We start from the raw sequence: 6,497 nt of genomic DNA on the forward strand, positions 1-6,497 counted from the left end.
CGCCGTCATACGTAGCGTGCGTCCTCCCGCCCCCGTCGGCTTCGCCCCTGTTTCTCGCGCTTCCAGGTGGCCCGCGCTTTTTGCTTGTCGCCTCGGGGAGCATTTGACTCAGGAGGTGCTTTCTTCGCGCAGAAGCCCAGGGTAAACACGGCTGTCAAAGCAGGAGTGAGAGCAACTTGACGCCGAGAGAGAGGGAGAACCCAAAGCGGCTGCTGCCTCAGGAGGCCGTAGTCCTGGGCGCCGTCGGCCTTCCCTGAGGGCTTCGATTGGTCCCCTCAGGGCTGAGCACCGGCCTCGTGCCACTCGCTTTACAGACCCCGTCTGGCCGCGCGTCGCAGACCCAGTTGCCTTGGTGAGAACTTTGAGACAGTGACCACACCAACCATTCCCCCTCAGTGTTTCTAACGTGGCTGGCGGGTTTTCTGTGGCACTCCATATGTGTAATAAGTTCATTTTCCTGAGAACCCCATGGAGCCATCATTATCCTCTTGTTGCAGTTGAATAAACTGAGGTACAGGGAGGTTCCAGAACCAGCCCAAAGCCAGGGTGAGGGAGGTGGGGGTAAACCCAGGCAGTCTGGCTGCCGAATGGCCTTTACAGTGTCAAATCCACCTGTTGACTGGAGTGTGCGTCTTTAAACCTAAGTGGCCAGTTAAATAGGAAGAATAGGGAGAGGTGTATGTCAAATACACGAGCATGAGAACATGACCTTATTTTCATAGGAAGAGTTAAAATAACTTTGCCAAGATGATAGTTTTAATGCTGCGCATTACCATCTAAAGACAGTTTTCATGCCATTCATAGCTGCCACACTTTGAAAAACACCCATCCTGATAGCTCTTCCGCTGATAGCGTGCACTGTATAATGAATTCTTGTGCTAAGTACCGCATGTCTTCTATTTTTTATTATTAAAAATTTTTTTTTATTTTTAATTTAATTTTATATTTTATTTTTTTCCCCTGGGAGTGTGTATTACTTTAGTTCATCCTCATAAGAACTCTGAAGAAGGTATTGTGGTCCTCATATCGTTTGGGAACCTGAGGCCCAGAGATTAAGGGACTTACCAGAGTTTACACAGCTAGTAAGTGTTAGAGCTAAGATTGATCACAGAGCTGACACTTGAATAAAACAGTCATTCCCTGGCAGATTTTCTCAGAGGAGGAAAAAAAGTCATTTTAATATGGTAAGCGGGTATAGAAACTTACTCATTCGTGTCTATGTGTGAGACACTGGGTTCATCTCTGAGCTACACTGATGCATGAAATCACATGACCTGCCTTTCTTGGAGCTGACTATCTGGTGAGAGCCATGGCAGAAAGAAAAGAATGATGTGTTAGAGGGACTTTTAGGGTGACATTAGATAAGCTGATCTGGGATTGCTCTTGTCAGATGATAGTGCCTATGCTTGGAAGCTGAAAAAAAAAATTGTTGTATGAAAGATTGGAGTAGAGTGTACCAAAGGGAGGAAATAGCAACTGTGAAAGTCCTGTAATGAGAATAAGATGAGTTGTCATAGAGTTTACCAAGTGGGAACAGTAGAGGTAATCACATGTTATGGGCGGAATTGTGTCCCTCCAAATTTCATCAGAATTTTGTTTCAGAATGTGGCTGTATGACTTAGAGAACGAACTTTGGGTTGCCAGGGGGAAGGATAAGAGGAAGGGATAGGGGGTTTGGGATGACATGTACACAGTGCTGCATTTAGAATGGGTAACCAGCAAAGAGCTACTGTACAGCACATGCAACTCTGCTCAGTGTTATGTGGCAGCCTGGTTGGGAGGGGAGTTTGGGGGAGAATGGATATATGTATATGTATAGTTGAGTCCCTTCACTGTTCACCTGAAACTATCCCAATGTTGTTAATTGGCTCTACTCAATATAAAATAAAAGGTTAAAAGAAGGTGGCTGCGTTTGGAAACAGGACCTTTAAGGAGGTGATTAAAATGAGGCCCTTAGGGTCGTGGCAATCTAATCTGACTGGTGTTCTGATAAGAAGAAATTTGAATACACAGGAAGATACCAGGATTGCGCAGGTACAGAGGAAAGACACAGCAAGAAGGTGGCCATTTAAAAAGTGAAGTCGCTGAGTCCTGTCCGACTCTGTGACCCCACGGACTGTAGCCTACCAGGCTCCTCCCTCCATGGGATTCTCCAGGCAAGAGTACTGGAGTGGGTTGCCATTTCCTTCTCCAGGGGATCTTCCTGACCCAGGGATCGAACCCAGGTCTCCTGCATTCCTCTGAGCCACCAGGGAAGCCCAGAAGAGGTCTCAGGAAAAACGAAACCTTCATCTCGAACTTCTAGCCTTCAGAACTGTGAGAAAATAAAGTTTTGTGGCTTAAGCCACCTGGTCGTACTATTTTGTTATGACACCAAATTAGTTCTTGATTACAATTATAATAAGAGCCCTACGTGAAAAATATTGGACTCAAGAGAGGATATAGAAAAGGCATCTAAACAATTCTGGCCTGGAAAAGGAAGTTCTCTTAAATGTGTGACATTTGAGATCTGAAAGGGGGAGGAGTTAGCCTGAGGAAAAGCCTTCTAGTCATTTAGTTTTGTGCTACCATAATTCCCATACATCCACAGAAAACTTATCTTGCAAAACTGAAACGCTACTCATTGAACAAAAACTCCTCATTCCCTCTCCCAGCAAACTATACTACTTTCTGCCTCTATGAATTTGACTTCTGTTCAGGATTTTGAAAGAGGTTCTGTGAGAGCCAAGGTGAAGAAGTGATCCATTCTGCCATCTGCATCCAGGCATCCAGGAAATAGCTGACTATGAACACTATCTTGAAAGATAGGCACATGTCTTGTCAGACTTAAGAGGGAAACAATTCCTGAAGAAATAAGAGCATATGCACACCAGCTAAGGAAGCTAGAAGCTCTATACTTCCCCTCTGGACCTCTGTTGTTACCAATATACTTGGACACTGGATTCTGATTCCTTTTCCCAAAACATTGGCTTCATCATGGTCACTCTCCTACTCCACAGTTTACAGTGAATATTGTTGTCTGAGGGATAAAGGTAAAATTTCTCAACCTTCAAAATTATGCATTTTTATTTGACATAGAAAATACTTATAATTAAAGCAAATCCCCAAAGCCTCTACCTGTCAAAATGTAATGAATGAAAAGTGGTTTAAGAGTAATAATGTAATTTTAACTTTGAATTAAACTTGCAGACAGGGAAGATAACTCCTTGATGTCTCTCTGCTGTTGAATTATAGAATACAGAGGATAGGTTTCACACTCAATAATGTGTTAACCTGTTTTAGTTACACAGCCAAAGAAACATCATTTGGGGGGAAGAGATATTTTCATAGGTTTTCACACAATTCTGAATCCTTTCATAATGGAATTGGTTGGATGAGTGAAAACCTCCAATTACTTCCAGTAACTAGACCCATTAAGAAAAGGTTCCCTGAGTCTCTTCACTCTTGGAGCAGATCATTTCTAAGGCTATGCAGCCCAGTACAGTAAACCTATGATTAATATGTTGCTACTGAGCACTTGAAATGTGGCTAATGTGACTGCAAAATGGAATATTTGTTTAAATTTAAAAACTTTAGCAGTGTAAAATATTTTCCTGTTTTACACATTTTATTATTTTGGCAGGACTGTATTTCACTTTAGCCTGTCTATGTTGAGATGTGCTGTAAGTGTAAAATACATACTACATTTCAAAGACTTGGAAGGAACAAGAGTAAAATATTTATATTTTTCATATTGATTAAATGTTGAAATAAGAGTTTGGATGTATTGGTCTAAATAAAACCTAGCATTAAAATTAATTTCATCAGTTTCTTTTTTTTTAATGAATCTGCTAGGAAATTTAAAATTATATATATAATTTCTTTTACTATTGTATTTCTTTTCTCTTTTATGCTCTCTCTTTCTCTCCCTTTCACTCCCCTTCTTTCTTTTTTATTTCTTTCAGTTAGCTTTTGTTCTTTTTGTTTTTTGCAAGTACCAGAAATTGATCATGGCTTATTAAATAAAATGGGGATTTATTAGAAGGACATTTCTAGTAGTTTATAACAAGGCTGGAGAAAAGGGCAAGTTGAAAGAAACCAGGGCAACGCAGGTATCTAGGAAGTGGGAATTAGTGTCACTGTAGGAATAAAGAGAATCAGATGATTGCTGTTAGGATTTTCAATTTTTCATAGTCAAGGAGAGAATCTCATTGAGTCTTAGCTAAGAGAGGGCAAGATCTGATTTATAGTCCCTTTAGGACTATACACAATGGGGGAGGGAAATTTTTTAAAGAGAAATTGGGTGTATAACCTAAAGAAAAGATAATCATTGTAATAGCCCAAACAGCAAAGCCAAGGTTAAGTATCTATTTGAGGCAGGAAGGAAGAGAGTTCCCTTGATACAGCCATGGAGGACAAAGAGCATCAGTTAGGAAACTGACACACAACATCAGATCTATTATTTCTCACAAAATGTTTTCCCTCTTGCTGCCAAATCTTACTACCTTTATGTGAATAACAATCATAGACTCCTATTTTTTCTGCCTTTTTCATTCTTCAACAAATATTTTTAAATATATCTTATGTTCTTGGCCCTTTGATAGGTGGTAGGGAAACTACCTCTTCCTAATGGTATGTCGTAGACAAGGATATAGGTCTTAAATGCTGGCATTGAGATAAGACTTATTGCAGGAAACCTAATCTGGATTTCAGGAGTTTGGAGAGTCTTCCTTGGGAAAGTAACACCTAAGCTGAGACCTCAAGATAAATTAAGCGTATGCCAGAGAAAAAAAGGGAAAGGGGCAGGAGGAATGAAGGAGATACTTAATTCAGATGGAAATTTTTTTCAGTGATGGCAATTGTGTAAGTGACAAGTGTGGAGAGGCATGCTAGGGCCAGATCTCAAAGGCCATGTGTTAAGTCAGTAGGATTTTGAAAGTTCCTGTGAAGCTATTAAACTGTTTTACCAGGACAATGGCATCATTTCAGAATTGCACAATAGAATTGTGTTCATCTTAAGAGCACTCTGAAAGTAGAAAAAGTGACAGTTGCTCAGTTGTGTCTGACTCTTTGCGACCCATGGACTGTAGCCCAGCAGGCTCCTCTGTCTGTAGAATTCTCCAGGCAAGAATAGAGGAATGGGTAGCCATTCCCTTCTCCAGGGAATCTTCCCCATCCAGGGATTGAACCCTGGTCTCCTGTATTGCATGCAGATTCTTTGCTTTCTGAGATATCAGGGAAGCCACTTTGACTGACCACCAAAAACTATTAGAAGTAATAGATGAATTCAGTAGAGTTGTAGGATACAAAATTAATATGCAGAAACTTGTTGCATTTTTATATGCTAATAAACTATGAGAAAGAAATGCAGGAAATAGTCCCATTTACAATTGCATCAAGAAGAAAATTACCTAGGAATAAATTAAACCAAAGAATTGAAAGATCTGTACTTTTGAAAACTATAAGACAAAGACAAAAGAATTTGAAAACACAAACAAATGAAATGAGATATGATGCTCATGGACTGAAAGAATCAATATCCTTAAAATGTCTATACTACGCAAAGCAATCTACAGATTCAATGCAGTTCCTTTCAAAATTTGCATAGCTTTTTTCACAGAACTAGAACACAATGCTAACATTTGTATTGAACCACAGATTGCCCCAAATAGCCAAAGCAATTTTGAAAAAGAAAAAGCTGAAAGTATCACACTCTTAGACTTGAAACTATAGCATGCTACAAAGTTCTAGTAATCAAAATTATGGTACTGGCACAAAAGTGTACACATAGAATGATAGGGTAGAATAGTACAGAAATAAACCCATGCTCTTATGGTCAATTGATCTATGACAAAGGAGGCTAAAGTATATAATCAGGGAAAGATAGTCTCTTCAATAAATGGTGTTGGGAAAATAGGGCAGCTATCTGAGAAGGAATGAAACTGGATCACTTCTTACACCATATATAAAATAAACTCAAAATGGAATAAAGTCTTAAAAGTAAGGCCTGAAACTGTTAAGCTCCTAGAAGAAAACCAGGCAGTAACTTTTTGACACCAGTCTTAGCAGTCCTCTCAGGCAAGGGAAACAGAAGCAAATAAACAAATGGGACTGTATCAAAGTAAAAAACTTGAACAGTGAAGGAAATCACCAACAGATCAGAAAGATAATCATGGAATGGGAGAAGATAGTTGCAAATGATATATCTGACAAGCAGTCAATGTCCAAAATAAATATACACTACAGTATCAAAAACCTAAACAACTCCATTAAAAAATCAGAGGACCTGAGTAGACATTTTTCCGGAGAAGACAAATATATGGTCAAAAAGCACATGAAAATGTGCTCAACATCACTATGGGGGGGATGCAAATCAAAACCACAATGGGATACCTCATACTTGTCAGACTGGCTGTTTTCTAAAAGACAAGAAACAAGTGGTGGTGAGGATGTGGGGGAAAGAGAACCCTCGTGCACTGTTGGTGGGAGTGTAACTTGGTTCAGCCACTGTGGAAAAC

General features: G+C 39.9%; 1 pseudogene; it reads right to left on the bottom strand.

Moving 5' to 3' along the window:
- Positions 1-5: 5 nt before the first annotated feature.
- Positions 6-6,497, bottom strand: part of LOC104996580 — a 152,965-nt pseudogene continuing 146,473 nt past the window's right edge.

The sequence above is a fragment of the Bison bison genome, unplaced genomic scaffold, assembly GCF_000754665.1.
Source record: "Bison bison bison isolate TAMUID 2011002044 unplaced genomic scaffold, Bison_UMD1.0 scf7180017864295, whole genome shotgun sequence".
Taxonomy (NCBI): domain Eukaryota; kingdom Metazoa; phylum Chordata; class Mammalia; order Artiodactyla; family Bovidae; genus Bison; species Bison bison.